Here is a 20,084-nt window from a genome sequence, read left to right as displayed (position 1 = left end):
TAAGAAGTTTAAAATAAACACAGATAAAGTTGTCTTGTTTTTCTCAAGTTAGATTTGTTTTAAGGAGTTTGAAAAATAAATACATACTTTTCACATTAAATAATGCTCCACAATACCTCCAAAGAACTAAAAAACAAGAATTATGGACTCACCGGAAGGCTACTCTAAGGTAGGTAATCAATTGCACAGATAATTAGAATAATTCAGAAGTATAATTCAGGAGATACAGCATATGTATTAAGGTCACAGGCAATACCTGTAGCTAGTGTTAGGCACATCTTTTGTCCTCATCCAGGAAATTTATCTGATTTTCTCATCTATTTAATTTACCTGAAGAAACTGACAAATTAAGAGAGCATTGAAGACAACCAATAATGTATCTGTTATTTCATATTTATTAGGAATTGATGGTTGTGCAATTAAAGCAGGGGTGTGTGACCTTCAATTCATATCAGTCCCAGCCAATACGACCAATGGTCAGGGATGATGGAAGTTGTAGTCCAATAACATCCAGAGGGCCATAGGGTCACCATCCTTGTCCTAGATCACAACAGCTAAATAGAACATTCATGCTGAGAAGTTAATTATCTGACACTAGGGTCAAAGGTTGGGTAGAATTGTCATGCTGTCAACATGGTGATGATGTTGTAAACTCCAAATCGTATGGAATGGCTGTTGTGCTCCAGTGATTACAAGGGGGTCATCTGAACACCCCTTAATCTCTTAGCCCTAGCCTGCCTCACAGTCTCATGACTGTTAACCTGAACTCTTGGCAGCACAAAGGCAGCCTGGGAATCCGAATAAATAAAGGACCACCTTCTCCTACATTAACCATCTCTTCCAATTACATTCATCTTCCACAGGCCCTGCTCTGCATTCCACCACTAAGAGCGAAACAGTGAGTGAGCCATGGTCTTTTTGGTAGCAATACCCCAACTGTGGAACTCCCTCCCAAGGGTTTTGTTTTTTAAGGTGGGCAGTTAAGTGTTTTTTCTTCTACCATGTTTTTGACTCCTTAACACTCTTGCCTGTTTGCGATTTGCTTGTATTGGTTTATTTTCATGCCCCCTGGTTTTAATTACATAGCTGTTTTCATGTTACAGAGCCAAAAGGCAGTATATAAATGGTTTCATGTGTGAAGGGTAAGGCCTGCAGAATATCTAATATGAGTACCTGTGTGCTGGGGGTAGAGGTGGGGGGAAGATGCTTATTGAGGAGAATTGTATGGCTGTTAGGGGTTACACAGAACCAGCAATAGCAATAATTCCGGAAGTAATGCTAGGTTTCAGATATACTGAAATGGAAACTTAGATGCAACGGCTGCCTTGGTTTTCACTACTTCTCTATAGTCAGCTGCAAAAGTATAGCACTGTCCACATTCGCCTTAGAATAATTTATTCCATTTAAACTAACTTATTTTTTTCTAGTTCACTTTCCAGTCAACAGTGGAATGGAAGGTAGAAGCCCTACCCCCATCCCCTCAAAACAAATAAATAATTTGCAATGGAATTAATCTCCTGTTTTCTTCTCCTTCTTCTTAAGCTAGCTTTTAAACCTTTAATTTATAGGATCGATCTTTTGTTTCCTCCACCAAACCGCATTAAAGTGTAATGAAAAAATCTTTAGGAGAAAGGTTGGAGCAAATATGTAGCTTCCAGCTTATTACTCTCAGCAATCGCAGTTCCTCCCTTTCCCTCTCTTACTTTCAATGATAGTTGCTTTCTGACACAGAATTGATTCTATAAAAGTTGCTCAGTTTTTGTATTCCTTTAATTATCTTGCCTCCCATGCACATACTCTGCCTAGAGCAAGTAGAAACACATTTTTATTATTCACGTCTAGGAATGGGCAAAAAATTTGATTCTGTTTGCATTTCAAGCTGAATCTGTCAAATTCACACTTTCCAAAACAGTATGAGAATTGAAACCCAGCCATCCTTCCAAATTTGCACTTATCTGAATTTTGCAATGCAGTTCTCCAACCAATGTTTACAAAAATGCATATATCAGGGACAAGTGTACATAAAAATGAATATATGAGTGAAAATAACATGCCAAAATGCATTGTATGACAAGAAATGGTTTGTAAAGATGTGTACATTAGTCAAAGCTATCTACAAAAAGGTGTTTCTTAGGAGAAAAGTGTGCTAAAATGCTGGATAATTTTAATGAGGATTTTTTTCTTAAAAAAAGAATCCTCAGTTGCTGTAGAAATGTAAAAACCTGAATTTAAGATTGGAAAAAAATGAGAAACTGAGAGAATTGAAATAGACAGATCTTTCCATCACACCACAGTATATCAATGCTATTTATAGGGACTTCAACCTAATTCCCCAGGCCCGGCTATCAGTGCCCAGGCAACAGGAAAGCCTCAACCTCCCCAGGTGACTTTATATCCTCTAAAGAACCCAGAAACGGCTTGACCTCTTATAATCTATCTCTGGGTAAATTCCGCTGCCATCACAAGTTTCTGTTTCAATCTGTGTTTACCTTTTGCCAATTTATGTGTTCTTTGTGACAGCTAGCCAAGAACCAGCTGTGTGTTTAAACCAGATTATTCAATGGAAGTTATACATGTAAACAAGAATACTTAAAACTCAGGTTCTCAAAGCATGTTACAGATTAATGTTCCTTAGTTTCTTGCAAGTTACACTCACTAAGTTTTCCTCAAATTCTATAAGTAAGCCCAGCCTCTCTACATTGCTAAGAACATAAAAACCAACAACAAAAAATTCTATAAATACATTCAAAGCAGGAGACCATCTAGGGAGACAATTGGACCCTTGGATGATAAGGGAGTCAAAGGTGTACTAAAGAACGATAAGGAGATTGCAGAGAAGCTAAATGAATTCTTTGCATCTGTCTTCACAGTGGAAGATATAGGGCAAATCCCTGAACCTGAACTAACATTTGCAGGAAGGGATTCTGAGGAACTAAGACAAATAGTGGTAACGAGAGAGGAAGTTCTAAGCTTAATGGATAATATAAAAACTGACAAATCACCGGGCCCGGATGGCATCCACCCGAGAGTTCTCAAAGAACTCAAAGGTGAAATTGCTGATCTGCTAACTAAAATATGTAACTTGCCCCTCGGGTCCTCCTCCGTGCCTGAGGACTGGAAAGTGGCAAATGTAACGCCAATCTTTAAAAAGGGATCCAGAAGGGATCCTAGAAATTACAGGCCAGTTAGCTTAACTTCTGTCCCTGGAAAACTGGTAGAAAGTATTATTAAAGCTAGATTAACTAAGCACATAGAAGAACAAGCCTTGCTGAAGCAGAGCCAGCATGGCTTCTGCAAGGGAAAGTCTTGTCTCAGTAACCTATTAGAATTCTTTGAGAGTGTCAACAAGCATATAGATAGAGGTGATCCAGTGGACATAGTGTACTTAGACTTTCAAAAAGCGTTTGACAAGGTACCTCACCAAAGGCTTCTGAGGAAGCTTAGCAGTCATGGAATAAGAAGAGAGGTCCTCTTGTGGATAAGGAATTGGTTAAGAAGCAGAAAGCAGAGAGTAGGAATCAACGGACAGTTCTCCCAATGGAAGGCTGTAGAAAGTGGAGTCCCTCAAGGATCGGTATTGGGACCTGTACTTTTCAACTTGTTCATTAATGACCTAGAATTAGGAGTGAGCAGTGAAGTGGCCAAGTTTGCTGACGACACTAAATTGTTCAGGGTTGTTAAAACAAAAAGGGATTGCGAAGAGCTCCAAAAAGACCTCTCCAAACTGAGTGAATGGGCGGAAAAATGGCAAATGCAATTCAATATAAACAAGTGTAAAATTATGCATATTGGAGCAAAAAATCTGAATTTCACATATACGCTCATGGGGTCTGAACTGGCGGTGACCGACCAGGAGAGAGACCTCGGGGTTGTGGTGAACAGCACGATGAAAATGTCGACCCAGTGTGCGGCAGCTGTGAAAAAGGCAAATTCCATGCTAGCAATAATTAGGAAAGGTATTGAAAATAAAACAGCCAATATCATAATGCCGTTGTATAAATCTATGGTGCGACCGCATTTGGAATACTGTGTACAGTTCTGGTCGCCTCATCTCAGAAAGGATATTATAGAGTTGGAAAAGGTTCAGAAGAGGGCAACCAGAATGATCAAGGGGATGGAGCAACTCCCTTACGAGGAAAGGTTGCAGCATTTGGGGCTTTTTAGTTTAGAGAAAAGGCGGGTCAGAGGAGACATGATAGAAGTGTATAAAATTATGCATGGCATTGAGAAAGTGGATAGAGAAAAGTTCTTCTCCCTCTCTCATAATACCAGAACTCGTGGACATTCAAAGAAGCTGAATGTTGGAAGATTCAGGACAGACAAAAGGAAGTACTTCTTTACTCAGCGCATAGTTAAACTATGGAATTTGCTCCCACAAGATGCAGTAATGGCCACCAGCTTGGATGGCTTTAAAAGAAGATTAGACAAATTCATGGAGGACAGGGCTATCAATGGCTACTAGCCATGATGGCTGTGCTCTGCCACCCTAGTCAGAGGCAGCATGCTTCTGAAAACCAGTTGCCGGAAGCCTCAGGAGGGGAGAGTGTTCTTGCACTCGGGTCCTGCTTGCGGGCTTCCCCCAGGCACCTGGTTGGCCACTGTGAGAACAGGATGCTGGACTAGATGGACCACTGGCCTGATCCAGCAGGCTCTTCTTATGTTCTTATGTTCTTACCCTCTACCCTCTACTAACCTCCCTTCCAAAACCAACTGAAGATTTAGCTCCATTCTCAAGAACTATTCCCTATCTCTCTCATATCTGTCAGCTGCCTTACACACAGATAAAAACCACCATCCCCATTCACTCAGCCAATCAACATACAGCAACTCACTCACTCCCCTCCCTTCAGTCTCTATTTACCATATTTACCCTAATATAAGCGTATACTAGCATATCATGTATAACATTAGAACATTATATCTTTCATGGGGAAAGCAGTAGTTGGGCATATGCTCTACATGTACAAGATCCCAGTTTCAATCCATGGCATTTCCAGGCAGCCCTGCAGCCAGCCTTCTTGGTTAGGTGGGGGCAGCCACATTTCTATTCTATTCACATATAACATGAACACCAGGAATTAAATGACTGGCATATTTTTGTTTCAAAAGAAAAAGGGATGTTAAGGATACAATGAACAAGGGGATGCCAAATGTTAACTCCTCCTTGAGGGCCCCTCTTTCGAAGTCTTGTTCCTGACCTTTAGATTTTCCTTCCTGTTACAAACAGCTTTTTAACTGATTGCTATATAAAGGACTAACTAAGCAACTGGATTTTTTTAACTGATTGCTGGGTTGATTGTTCTGCTCATAAACCCTGAAAAGGCCTCATGCTGAGCTGCACACACTGGGAAAATCAGAAATTATGCTTGAGTGATAACCTAGGTGTCCAGCCAGCTAACTATAGTGTGCATAGCACACCGTTTCTATTCCTCTAGGGATATTTTCATCCTTTTCCAGCAAGCAGTCAAGAAAAAGAAGAAGAAATAGCAACAATGATTGTAAGTATAATGAGTGGCTTAAAAGAGAAAAAGGGAACTTAGGGTAGATATTTTTTCAGATCACTTTAAATTATGTATTTATTTCACCCTTTAGCAATAAGCAACCAATACTGTTCTGCTCATAGTAATAACTGCAGAAGAAGCAAACTCTTACTTCTTACTGAAGGCAAACAAATATGCTTCTTTACTGCTGGCTGGGTAGATCACAGCTGAAAAGCAGAGCAAAAGAAAGTCCAAGTGGTGGAGTCTAACTCTAGCAAATAACACAAAAGTCTAATATTTAACTCTTCAGGGATCACTTACATAATTATCATAGGGTGACTGGGATAATGAAAAAATCCACCCTCAGTCAGGGAAAGTCTTGAGTGAGCAGACTTTGGGGGACTTTTCCAGATGAAGCTTTTGTTGTGCACTTGCCCTGTCTTATTCACTGAATTTTTCAGAGGGCCCTATTCTTAAATTGTTCTGTTCTTAAAACAAGCTGTCATTCCTTAAATGGAGTCTGTCATTGTCTGTCATGTCACAAATTAAAAATACAATTTTCCAAAAAAATCGGGAGGAGAAGCGTCAAAGCACAGTTCTGGAGACGGTTCAATCATTTGCCCCACCCTGGCAAATGGTGCCACCCTGCAGGGCTGTCTTCAGGTAGGACTGGAAAAGGCCCCTGAAATCTTATAGAGCCTCTGCAAGTCAGTGGAGACAATGACCTGATGGTGTGACTCCACATAAGGCAGCTTTCTAAGTTTCTATCTAGTGCAGGGCCTTCTCACTAGGATTGCTAACTGATCAGTAAAACCCTAACTTGGCTATTTGTTTTCCTTTTCTGGCCTGTTGCCAGAAAACAAGGGCCACAGACAGGTTGGAGGGTGTTATTTCCTCCTCTGCTTTTTTTTTTTTATTAAGTGGCACACCTTCGGCGAATAGGCTTTTGTGCTATGTCCTGCTTTCAGGCCCATTACAGACAACAACACAGGACTGGCCAATGGACTTGCTTTGGGTTCCATCCCCTGACTAAGAGGGCACTTCTCCAGGCTCCCTTCCAGATACCATCATTTTGATCTCAAGACTTTGCAAACCTACTTCTTACTTAGTTGCACCTCCAATTGTAGAATATGCTCCACTACTCTGAAGACTTTATGTTGGCCTTCCAGAACGTAGGGAAAACCTTTTTTTTCTTTGAATAGGCTTTTCAGGGCTCAGCATTGTGGAGTAATAACTTTAACTGTGTCCTATTTTCCCCATGTGGCTTTTAAATGATTGATGAGCTTTTTGATTTGTGAGTATCAGAGGCTTTTGGATTTTTTAATTGAAACTGGTTAGAATCCTTGTTTTTTATTATTTAAGCAGCCTTAGGAACATAGAAGCTACCTTATGCCAAGTCAGACCAATGGTCCATCTAGCTCAGTATTGTCTACACTGACTGGCAGCAGCTCTCCAGGGAGGCTCTGTCCCAGCCCTACCTGGAGATGCCAGGGAATGAACCTGGGACTTTCTGCATGCAAGGCAGATGTTCTACCACTGAGCTATAGGCTTGTGGGTCCACTGGGCAAAAGGTTGGGGTGCTGACAACACAACAAAAACAACAGAGTGAACAAGGAGACACCACCTTTGGTCCACCAATACCTATTCTTTCTTCTCACCTCTCAGCCATGAAACATCAAATGCAGGCTGTTTCGGGTTGGTGTTTGTATGCATCAAGGGCATCTCTGTTTTTGTCTGGTTAATATATGTTTGGGAACCTTACTGCAAGAGAGAAGGGGTGGAGAGAAATGCTTCCCACAGATCGTTAAAGAGATAAGTTAGTATAGGGAGGTGGTGCCCATGGGAGGTTTAGGTTAGTGTTTGGGAACTGAGGACTACCTGGAGTAAATAGGTAATGAATGAGAAGCAATGGAAGAAACCAGATGTCCTCAGGATTTCTGTATAGTGATTTAACCCTTTCTCTGGATGTGGTTTGTCCTTTTCTTTCTCCAATATGAAATCTGTAAAAATCTTTGAAAGTGGAGAGGGAGATGAAATGAGAATTGTAAATGTTTTGTAAGCTGTGAAATTTACTCTCTCTATGTTAGTCATTCTCTCTCTGTCACTCTCTCTCTGTCACCCTCCCTCCACTGGAATAATCCAAGCTTCAAGGGGGGGAAGGACTGGACTGAGCCAAGCATAGTGTTTCTGTCTCTGGGTTGCTAGGGGAAAAAATCACCAACCTGTCTGTCGGCATTTACCAGGTTAATGCTACACTAACTACAGAGAGGTTAAAAGGGTAGAAAATCTCCATTAAAATCTCCTTAATCTCCTTGTGAATGAAGCTATCTAGGCTTGCCATGTTATCTCTCTGTGGAATTAACACTGTTCCTTTCACTCATTCCATTTCAATCTCCCCCCCCTTTAGTCAAATCCGATAAAAGAGGAAGTTAGCAGAAACAGCCAAAGACAAAATGGAACAGCATTCCTGTTTGATGGAATGCAATCAGATCAGAATTAAAATGAGGACTCCATCCCTAATGGGGAGTGATTACAACTTGATATGGGGCTGCAGTTTAGGATGGTACTCCCATGTTTCTTTCACGTCTAATTCTTTTTTTTAAAAAAAACCCATTATTTCAATATTTTCAAACAGATATAACAAAGCAAAGGAACAGCAATGCAAGAATCAATAATACACAAGTCAAATAATCAGATCAAGTGCCATACAGACAAGTTCTTTAATGTCTAATTCTGATTTTAGGGATCAAAGGGTTTGTCAATTTCAGTTATCTCAGTTTCTCATCTTCCAATGTAAAATTTGGTTTTGACTCATGCACACATTTTTGCAAGCAATTTCTCCTAATATAATGCATTTTGTATGCTATTTAATGAATATATCCATTTTTATGCACTCTTTCCCCTAAAATATGCATTTCCATAAATATTGATTGGACAACTGTTTCACAAAATACAGATAAGTGTGAATTTTTTTTTTTTACAATAATTTTTATTCAGATTTTCATAAAACATACAAAACAAAACCATAAAACATTCAAAGACAAAAAACAAAATCAAAAATAGTTAGACAAAAAAAAATAAAAAGTAAAATATTGACTTCCCATTTGTCACAGATCAAATCAGTTATAGGTCTACAATGTATAACAATCCTGTCTCTTAAATCATATTATAAAATCACTTTCCTCCAGTAGTTATCTTACTTAATCATCAAATCTCATAAACATTACTTTATTCTTTCCACAAAAAGTCAAAGAGAGGTTTCAATTCTTTAAGAAATATATCTATCAATTTTTCTCCAGAAAAGCATGTCGATTAATCCATCTCATTAATAATTATAATAATCTTATTGTCATAACCATAGTCAAAATAAACATTTCGATTAATCCATCTCATCAGAATCTGTTAGGTTCAATAATTTCAATAGCCATTATTCTATTATCCCTATTAGTTCCATCTTCCATCTTCCATCTTCAATAGTCTTGTTAAGTCCAGTAATTTCAGTGTCCAATCTTCCATTATCAGTATTCCGTAATAATCTTGCTGTCATAACCATAGAAATATTAACTTCCCATTTGTCACAGATCAAATCAGTTATAGGTCTACAATGTATAACAATCCTGTCTCTTAAATCATATTATAAAATCACTTTCCTCCAGTAGTTATCTTAGATAAGTGTGAATTTTGAAGGAGGGCTGTGTTTTGGTTCTCATGTTGTTTTAGAAAGTGCAAATTTGATCGATTCGGTTTTAAATGTGAACTGAATCTACTTTCTCTCTCACCTCTACCTTAGGTTCTAGCTTACATGACAACAACACTCAAGTTCAGTAATATTAAAACTTCCAACCTCCAGAAAAAACCATCATGAACTCCATCCTACAAAATGCAACCCACTTCTAGTGTTTACCATATATATGTTTCTCTTCTTCCTCTTTCTGCACTCATCTTGTTTTACAGTGTGGTTGTGTTTGTGATCTGACCGATTTGGGGTCAAGCACACAACCCAACTTGTAGTTATGATGCACCTGTTGAAAATAAATGCTCTCCTATTTTTTCCCCCTGGACTAAACATTGCTTGGGTGTACCTGGATGCCACTGACCCACAGGTATGAGGTCACCCACAAGAGGTCTGCCTGTATTGCATGTATATATACTGTGTTGTGGGTTTTGATAACAGTTGGAGAGATTGCTGCAGTGCAATCAATCTTAACATTGCTGAATAAAGAAATACACTTTTAAAACTGTTTCAGAAACCCACAGGAGGACATGCTTTTTAAAGTGCTTGTGTTTGCCTCAAAGCCAGCCATGCTGATAGCAAATAAGAGTGAAATTTCTTTAGGTGTCACATATTCGTTTATTCTTGAATAAGAACAGAAATATTTTTGGATGGCATTTTGAAGGGGGCCTCATGTTAAAGGGGACAACTTGTCTTCCTAGATCTTTCAAATCCGTCCCTTGCCATTTTGCCATTTTATGGTGTATCTATCTATCTATCTATCTATCTATCTATCTATCTATCTATCTATCTATCTATCTATCTATCTATCTATCTATCTATCTATCTATCTATCTATCTATCTATCTATCTATCTATCTATCAAACCCTAATTGAAGATCTAATATCTAAACCAAAAGTTTCTGGGGCTTATACCTGGGTGAAAGTTATACTTTCTTATCTAGAAACTTTCCCACTACTCTCACATGTTTAGGGTTTGGATGAGGTTTCTCATTGGTAAGGGAAATGTACTCTATACAGGCCTGCAAACTCTTTTTTGAGAGTTTTGTTAGAGTGCTGAGCCCTAACTTTAAAACAGATAATTATAGTCAAGCCCCTTCATCCTGCAAAGGTATATCCAAACAATTATTTGCATTGATAAAGTTACCAGTAGTCAATGGCATAGTGGGACAGAGGCACTTAAAATGACCTCTGGGCAGGTGGGTTGCTACTGCTTACAGCGAGGGAGAGGCAAGGAGAGGGTGATACTCTTGGTAAGCAGCAGTGACTCACCTGCCAGGAGGTCAAGTAAGCACCTTCCACCCACATCACCTGGTGCTGAAAGCTACCCATGGTTTTGTTAAGTTGGCTTGTTTCAAACGAACCAGTTCAGGTTAACTACAGTTTCTTTGGTTTTAATGATGTTTCAACATTCCTCACATCTGTTCCAGGTGAGAAGGGAGCAGCACACAAGTCGGGCTAGGCTTACTCCCATAGCACTAAATATAAAGTTATGGTTTAGCATTATGTTTGAACCAGCCTATCATCTGAATAGTTGATCAAGCCATGGAGGCACCATTTTCAAAGGACAAATTCTTAGCTGCAATAGGTGAAATGAGTCTGACAGTATTCTAAAACAATAGAATGTAATATCTGCTAGACAATGGATCAGCATGGGTTCATATTTTTTATTTATTTATTACATTTATGCCCCACCTTTCCTCCAATGAACTCAAGGTGGCATGTATGGCTCTTCCCATCCCCATTTTATCCTCTCAATCCTGTGGAGTAAGTTCGGCTGAGAAACTGTGACTGACTCAGTGAACGTCATGGTTGAGTGGGGATTTGAACCATAGTCCAATACTCTAACCACTACAGATTTGAACTGAACAAAGGCCAAAAGGGCATCAACATTGGCTCTGCCCACTGATACACCTCTGCCAGCCAAGACACAGAACTGCAACAAAGGCTCTACTAATGTGCCAGCATTCTCTTCTTAAGTATCACAGGTACTTACTGCCGATTGTCTTGGCTTTCATAGAGGTGTGACTAGCTGAGGTGCCTAAGGAAAGAATCCAAAAGAGTCTCTGTTGCTGTCCATGCTAGGGAGGGGGTTAAATGGAGAAAGCTGCAGAGATGCATAGAAAGGAGGGTGTCTTTCCAATTGGAAATTTCTCTGAGCCAGAGTAACTCGGTTCTGTCAATTGCAAATTTCTAATTTAGCAGGTAAGACTGTATTAACTGGACATAAACTCAGTTTCAGAGCTTGGAAAAGTTACTTTTTTTGAACTACAACTCCCATCAGCCCCAGCCAGCATGGCCACTGGATTGGGCTGATGGGAGTTGTAGTTTTAAAAAAGTAACTTTTCCAAGCTCTGCTCAGTTTTGTATAATGGTCATTACAAACTAACAATCTCCGAGTTGCACAAACGGGAAAAGTCAGCAGGTAAGGCCAATCCAGAATAACAGATTTTGTTTATGCTAGATTCATTTATTCATTTTCCCCCAAAGTACAGAAGTCTTGTATATCAAGCATATGGTTGCATACATCTGTTGTATGTAAACACAATAATAAAATAAAATGCAGCCATTAAAATAAATAAAACAATTCAAGGATAAATTAATAACAAATCAAATCACATCGCTAAAAAAAAGCAAAGTTGCAGACTATTTATCACAAATTAAAAGAAATTATTACGTTTTAGCAGATGTCATAAAAAGAAAAATACATGTACATAAGGGGTTTCAGATCTTCTGTAATGTTCTCTTCAGTTATTGTAAAAAAAGTAAATGTATTAAGAAAATTTGTCAAAAACCAAGAACCCAGTAAACAATCCTAGCTCTGGAGCAACATGTCTTCAAAACATGCCATGATGCACCCAACTATGTGCAAAGATATATGCTATCATGGATTGCATATAATCTGGGCATGTACAGAGGAGAACTCCAGTGCAATACAACTGTATACTGATCTTCTGAAACCAAGTGAAGACATATCTGTTCTTTCTGGTTTTTCGGGAAAGATAAGCTTAGAGCTGGGGTCTACTGTAGGAATTATGTTTTGCTGAAGGTTTTGTAACAGTTTTGTGCTGAGTAATGGTTATTAGGATATCATTTTATATACCACCGAGGAAACCTTTGGGTTGAAGGGTGGTTTAAAAATCCAGTAAATAAAAATAAAAATGATAACCACCTTGTGCTCGCTAGATGTTTTGGAGTGGACTACAACTCTCATCAGCCAGCACTGTACTTCAAAACATCTGGAAGGCACTGGGTAGGAGGAGGCTGCTATAGTATATCACTTCTCTATTAGCTGCTACGATTATGCTTCACTTTAGGGACTACAGAAATAAGAGAAGGTGACTCATGCATTCTCTTTCAATTAATTGTATTTCATGTTACTAGAAAAAAGATTGACATTTCAGCTTGGAATATATATTAACCTCAAACTTATATTGTTATCCAGTGCGTTTGATTCAATTACGGAATGCAGTGGGAGGCAGATTTTGTTCCAAATAAATGGTAAAAGAATGAAGAATTGCAGACAGCAAGAGGCTTCTACATTTTACAACATAACTCTCAAACATTATTTAAACACATTGGTCTCCAAACAAAATTCTGGGAATCTCTTAAATACTGGAAATCTTAAGTATTGGGAATCTCAATATATGCTGGGTCGTCTCTGTTCATTTCAAAGTCAAGAAATACTCTGCACATTTGGTATGGGTTGTGATGGTAGGTACTGTTCAATACTGAAATGAACAGGAAAACCCCACTCATAGGATGCTGCATATTTGTACCAGTCCCTGCAGAGTTTCAAGATCAGGGTCAGTGCAAACATTCAGGAAAGGAGGTGTCTGGCTCTTAGGCGGTGTTTATTTTGATGCTAATTTGGAAATTAGGATATGATCCCTAACTGAAATACATCAAAATTAAATCAGCAGTTGAATTGTAATCATAGAGAAGATATTCAAAGGGCCAGTGTATGGACGTAACAGTTGTTTCAGTCAACAGTGGAAGAATAAATAAAGGATTGAAAAGCAGTGAGAGTCAAGGAGAGCTGGAACAAAGGTTGTGATAGATCAGGGGTCTCCAAACCTTTTGGGACTGTGCGCACATTGGGAATTTTGAGAATGTGCAATTGGTGTCACCACAAAAGGGTTGCCGTGTGTGTTTTTGTGTGTGTAGTCATGTAATGGCAGGAAAGTAAATGTTGGATCTGGTAAATAAAAAATGGATCCTCATGAATTTGTATGAATTTTACATGAGATCTTCTCCAAACCACTATTAAATTAAGCTTACATTGGTGTCTATAGACTGCACAGTAAAGCCCACAGATCCAGCACAGGCTAGCACTGCCATACCACAAACACCTGGTTCTAAGGCTCAGATCCTCATTGGCAGTATCCAATTAAATTCTACTCAGAGTACACTCATTGAAATTAATGAACCTAAGCAGTCATGGTTATGAAATTCAATAGGTCTACTCTGAATAAAACTAGCACTGGATACAACCCCATTTTTTACAAATGGGATGCCAACAAAGCCACCAACTAACCACAGAACACATCTATGGATACTAAGGTGACCTATGATTTGATGGTGGCTCTGGATGGCCCAACGATCTTCATGTACTCCTTGATATAGTGGCTGTGGGGGACCTTCACCTGGAGCACCGTAAGGGTGGCTTCAGGAGACACAGCTCCACCCTTTGGCTTCTGCAAGCCTGGTGCCTACCTGTTTAGATGGCCTGGAGAAGGGGTTCTCACTTCCTAATTGGCATGTAGGTGGAGATGCACCTGTGACCCCTGAGAGTGCTATCCATGTCCAGGAGGAAGAGCAGTGATATGGTGGTGAAAATGTTTTGATATATTCCTGGATAATACAAGGGTAATCCTGGGGAGGGGGATGAATCTCCTGCCTCCGTATGGGACGGGGGGGGGTTGCATGCAATGAGGCCACCTGCTGGACTTTCTCCTTTGTTCCAGTGTTCATCTAGTAAAATATTCCTGGCCAGAAAGTATGACTTTTCTGCCCCCTCAGGCTTCTTTCTCCTCCCTGATCCTCTATGACAGGGAGCGGAAAATCCTCTGAGGTGAGTGGGTTCCCAAGTTCAGGAAAGAATCACTGAGAGACATAAAGGCATGGTGTTAAATTGTTCCAAAAGGTGCTTTATTAGCTATGGATGGCCCTGGGAATGTATATATAATTCAAACTTTATGATATAAGAATGGCATAATTCAGTTGCATTCAGGAGTAGCCTTGGGTGTATAGCATGTGTGAGGAAGTTCAAGAGATTCATGCTTCCTACTCTCCATACTTCTTTATAATTTTTAGAGTTGATCCTCTTGCAGTCATATCATGATGTGCAAGTTTCTGGTGCTGAAATGTTTTTTAAATCTAACTATGGGAGAGACATGAAAGTTCAGCTTTGGACATTACAAGGAAGAAGTGGTGTTTGTGTGTGTGTGTGGCATGGTTCAAGTTACTTATGTTGCCTTTCCCCCCTGAACTGTATACAACCTGAAGCCTTAAACACATTACAAAACTGCACCCTAACAAAAATTGGATAAAATCTGATTAAATTATCTTGGCCATTCTCTCTGCACTTCTGTTTCTCCCCACCAGGCCCGTAGCCAGGGGGAGCTAGCCCCCCCTAGTTTTTCTGCCCCCTAATTTTTTTTTTTTTACAAAAAAAATAATTTATTACATTTTTCTCCCCCCCTCCTTTTTTGGTATCCCCCCTTGAACGTTTACACTGGGTATAGGCCTGCTCCCCATCCAATAGCATAAGACTCTCCTGATCTTAGGTCTTTCAAGCACACCCTTTCTCATTAGGCTCTTGTTGCCTCAGTTCCCTGACTTCTCTATCCTTTTCCTAAAGCCTTCTTCTCTACCCTTTTCTCTGGTCCCCTTTCCTCAGTCAGCTGCCTTACCTGGCACCTATTTTTAGTCATCTAACATTCCAGCTTCCCAGAATCTCTTCCCAGTCTTTAGACTGCCCCTACTCCTGCCCCTGGAGCCAATTTGAGGCTTTAAACCTAGACAAGATGACAACCTTTCCCTTATCTCACAGACACAGAACTGTAAATATTCTGACAGTTTTGAACAGTTGGAATGTCCATGAAAATGCCATGCCATCACATCCGCTGAGCCAATCAGTGCCAGATGCTTCACTATCACAAGCATAAAACAATGGCTACAGGCTTATTCACACCTTCAGCACAATATACATAAACCCACAAACCCACATAGGGAATACATCAAACAGGTAGACCTGCACCTATTACATATTCTGTTTATACTGTTTGTTCTGTTTATACTGTTTGTATCTAAGACCCTGAGAGAATGTTTTCAAGACAATCTTCTGATTTGTCTGCATACATTAATTAAGACTAAGTGTTACCTCTGTTACCCTCAAAATACACCATCCATAAGAAGCTATTTTATTTGTCTCAGTTAACTGTTTGATTAGTCTATTTTTAAAAAGTCACTTAATTGACTAACCTATTTTTAATCTGTTTACAATTAATGCAAAACTGAAAAGCTCTCTTATATACTCCCAGTGATGAACTGTCAGTTCCTTGTGCACATTTTCTTTTATCCCGTTTCTTTATGTTGTGGTTGATTTGTTCGTATGTAATTCTAAAGCAGGGGAGGCAAACCTTTGTCAGTACAATGGCCACATTCCTTTATGGGCAGCCTTCGATGAGTGTGTGTGTTACATACCAGTAGTAAGTGCTAGAGGCTTCCTCGTGTGTGCGTGCGTGCGTGTGTGTGTGTGTGCAATGAAAGCTCAGAATCTGGGTATTATGTCTTATCTTGGGGGGACGCCCCCATGGGCACCTATGGATAGGCTTTCTGCCTTAATTGTATTTCTATGTATATTGTATTTTAGATAAGAATTGGATACAAGTGGATGTAATCCAGGTTAGCTAAGGAACAGTGAGAAATCAGTTATGGTCTTAAATTGTGCTGATGATCTTCAGGGCGGGCCCTGTCATTAGGCAGAGTGAGGCAATTACCTGAGGTGGCAAATTCTGGGGAATAGCACTTTCCTCTATTGAAAGGGTAGAGCTGTGTGTGCCACACAGACTGCCCTTCACCTCTTAAACTAGCCTTATGCCCTCAGGCACCATGGAAGATGCCATCCAAGTGCCAGTTTTGAAGTAACATTCAATTGTTAGACTAGTCAATGTGGAATGGTGGGGTGGTGGGTTCTACCATCTTGTCCATTGCCTCAGGCAGCAAAATGTCTTGGGCTAGCCCCAAATATATTTATGAGATGAACTGGATATTAATAACTGTAATGGGATTTCAGCTATAAAGAGGAATATGGCAGTGAGAATATTTTTACAGATCTTGCCTTTAACAACTTTTAAGCACTTTATATTTAAATAGGTGCAAACTATATTGGGTAGGTGTTTATGATGTCATGATATTTCTTTTATTTTATTTAGCAAAATGTATATACCTCTTGAATGCAAAGACCTCTAAGCGGTTTACAAAAAACACTGAAATTATCAATTAAACAGTTAAAACAAGTAACTAAAACATATTTAAAACAATGACAACAGCTACTAACTAAAAAGATTAAAAAAGATCAATGTCTATGTGTATGGAAAGGCTTGCCTACACAGAAAAGTTTTAAGCAGGAACTTAAAACTTGGTGTCTATTTTAATGCCCCTTGATGGTATAGTAAGATTGTATTAGAGGTTTGAACTTCAAAGCAGTAACCATCTGAAAAGTTAATACATTAAGAAGCAATAATTATAAAAAGTTTAGGTCTGTTGAGATAGCTTTATTGGTGTTAATGGGTGAAATCCACTGACATCTGTCCACATGCAGAACTTACCTCCCCTCCTACCTGCAGCCCCCATGCATCCCCAGAATCTGTTCTGGAGGGTGGGGGGGATCCTCTGGAGTAGATTGGGGGAAGAGAGAAAGGGGAAACCCTGTCGCATAAACGGAAGTCTGCTCATGCAGCGCTGGATGTTGCCCAGTGTATTTTCATTATATAGCTAATTAATTGCATCAATCTGTGGTCCACAGACCACTGGTAGCTCACAAGTGCCAATCAAGTGGTCCACAGAATGCCACACCGTCTGTCAAGAATATATGTACTTGGCCCTGCATTTGATTTTTCCACCCCGATGACAGTGAGAGAGGCCATTTTGACCAGGGCCCTCAAGTCTAAACATAGAAGCAGGATAAATGCCGAATGGGACAAACATTATACCTAACTTCACAGAACTTTATTCACAAAAATAGGATCGCATGAATAAGGTAAGTCCACAGTTATTAAAAGATTAGTTATATTTGTAGTTTGATTTGTAGTACAAAAAAATATTATATGCCTCTTGAATGCAAAGACCTCTAAACGGTTTACAAAAAACACTGAAATTATCAATTAAACAGTTAAAACAAGTAATTAAAACATATTTAATACAATTAAAACAGCTACTAATTAAAAATATTAAAACAGATCAGCATCCCCCAGTGGTCCCCCAGAGCCCCTAGCAATTTTCAGGTGGCCCACAGGCAGTATTTAGTGGATACCATATACTAGGGACAAATAAGATGTTACCTCCATTTCTTACTTATAAACTTGCCATCAAAGTGGCTGCTGTTGCAAACCAGATGCTGCACAGGAACTGCTAGCCTGATCTAGCAGCAAAATTCTTAAGGAAAGATTCCAAATGGGGCTTTAACTCATTCATAAGAACAAAAGAAGAGCCTGTTGGATCAGGCCAGTGGTCCATCTCATCCAGCATCCTTTTCTCACAATGGCCAATCAGTTGCCCATGGGAAATCCACAAGCAGGACTGGAGCGCACTCTTCCCTCCTGCAGTTTCTAGCAACTGGTATTTGGTAGCATACTGCCTTCGTCTATGGAGGCAGAACACAGCCATCATGGCTAGTAGCCATTGATAGCCTTATCCATGAATGTGTCTAATCCTCTTTTAAAGCTATCCAAATTGGTGGCCATCGTTGCCTCTTGTGGCAGTGAATTCCATAATTTAACTTTGCGCTGTGTGAAGAATTGCTTTCTTTTGTCTGTCCTGAATCTTCTGACATTCAGCTTCACTGGATGACCATGAGTTCTAGTGTTATGAGAGAGGGAGAAAATATTTCCCCTTCCACTTTCTCGATGCCATGCATAATTTTATATAGTCACCTCTTCCTCGCCTCTTCTCTAAATTAAAAAAGCCCCAAATGCTGCAATCTCTCCTCATAGGGGAGTCACTCCATCCCCTTGATCATTTTGGTTGCCCTTTTTGAACCTTTTCCAGTTCTACAATATCCTTTTTGAGGTGAGGCAACCAGAACTGTGCACAGTATTCCAAATGTAGCAGTATCACAGATTTATACAGTGGCATTATGATATCAGCACTTTCATTTTCATATTTCCTAATGATCCCTAGCATGGAATTTGCCTTTTTCATAGCTGCCACATAGTGGGTCGACATTTTCTTCAAATTGTCCACTATATTCTGGTCAATCACTGCCAGTTCAGACCCCGTGCATGTACATGTGAAATGTTTGCTCTAATCTGCATAACTTTACACTTGTTTACATTGCTGCATTTGCTATTTAGCTGCCCATTCACTCAATTTAGAGGTCCTTTTGGAGCTCTTCACAATCCTTTTTTGTTTAAACAACTCTGAGCAATTTATTTATTTATTTATTTATTATTTTATTTATACCCCGCCCTTCCTTCCAGCAGGAGCCCAGGGCGGCAAACAGAAACACTAAAAACACTTTAAAACATCATAAAAAGACCTTAAAATACATTAAAACAAAACAACGTTAAAAACATTTTAAAAAAAACTTTTAAAACATCTTTAAAAAAAGGGTTAAAGATTTAGCACCATCAGAAAACTTGGCCACCTCACTGCTCACCCCTAACACTATCTCCTTCATGCACAATTAGAGCACAATTGCAATGTTGATTATATTAAGTTTACATTTTTATTCTTCCAAGGATGTCAGGGAAGAAATTTGTTCCCCCATTCTGTTTCATCCTCACAACAACCCTCTGGGTCTAGGTTAATCTGAGAGATACTGAACTGACCCAAAGCCACCGAGTACGGTGGCCACTAGCGCATCACCAAAAAAAGAGGAAATGCATTGCCAAAAAAGAGCACATAAATCTGTATATCATTTCCATATTTATATGTATAAACACACATTTAGACGTAATTACTATAAATTGAATATAAATAGAACATCTCTCATCATAATGAGGAAGACTATGACCGTGAGACTTGTGTGCCTGTCTGCTTTCTGCTGCCCAGGTGCAACTTGATGGGCAACTTCAAGGCCCCTGCTCTCCATTCCTGTGGTTTTTTATCTTTAAACTGGACTTAAACAGATGCTATTGGAGGTCGCTGATTCATAGGGTCGCCATAAGTCGTAATCGACTTGAAGGCATATAACAACAACAAACTGGGCAGCCATTCAAACAGAGGACACTTTCAAATGGAGGAATGTCCTCCAACAGCCCTTCAGATAGTGGACTGTCCTCTGGAAAGGAGAGACATCTTCTTGGCTGAATGGGAAGCTTGAAGTCTCCCTGGTCCGAGTCTGATATTCTAACCACCACGTCACACTGGTTCCTTATGCATGTACCTCACCGCACCATTCCAGATACATCTGCAGCAATATTTCACTCAACCATGAACTGTCTGTTCTTTTAAATTCAAACAACCCAGCCAAGGATGAGGCTTTAAGGTGAAAAATCCTGAATCTACAGGCAGCACTGAAGAAGCTTTCTTCTATTTGCTTTCTGTGTTTCCATTGCTGCCCAAAGCACAGTTTCTGCCCTCTGTGACTAGAGATTGCATGGTGAGAGCTACTGAGTCTGCCATGGCTCTCTACATTGTACAGT

At 39.6% G+C, this 20,084-nt stretch overlaps 1 protein-coding gene across 4 annotated transcripts in view; it reads right to left on the bottom strand.

Annotated features, from left to right (window-relative positions):
- LOC133366664 (cadherin-6) overlaps positions 1–20,084 on the bottom strand; it is a 219,986-nt gene that overhangs the window by 113,416 nt on the left and 86,486 nt on the right. The window contains exon 1 of one of the 4 annotated variants that reach the window (XM_061590028.1): positions 7,139–7,215. The exons of 2 other annotated variants lie outside the window; for them this stretch is intronic. The gene's annotated coding sequence lies outside the window, so the exon portion shown is untranslated. Of the gene's footprint in view, positions 1–7,121; positions 7,216–20,084 lie in introns of those variants that run through there. One more of the 4 variants, XM_061590038.1, reaches the window with a different exon arrangement.

Source organism: Rhineura floridana, chromosome 1 (genome assembly GCF_030035675.1).
Source record: "Rhineura floridana isolate rRhiFlo1 chromosome 1, rRhiFlo1.hap2, whole genome shotgun sequence".
NCBI classification, from domain to species: Eukaryota; Metazoa; Chordata; class Lepidosauria; order Squamata; family Rhineuridae; genus Rhineura; species Rhineura floridana.
This window is presented reverse-complemented; position numbering and strand designations above follow the sequence as displayed.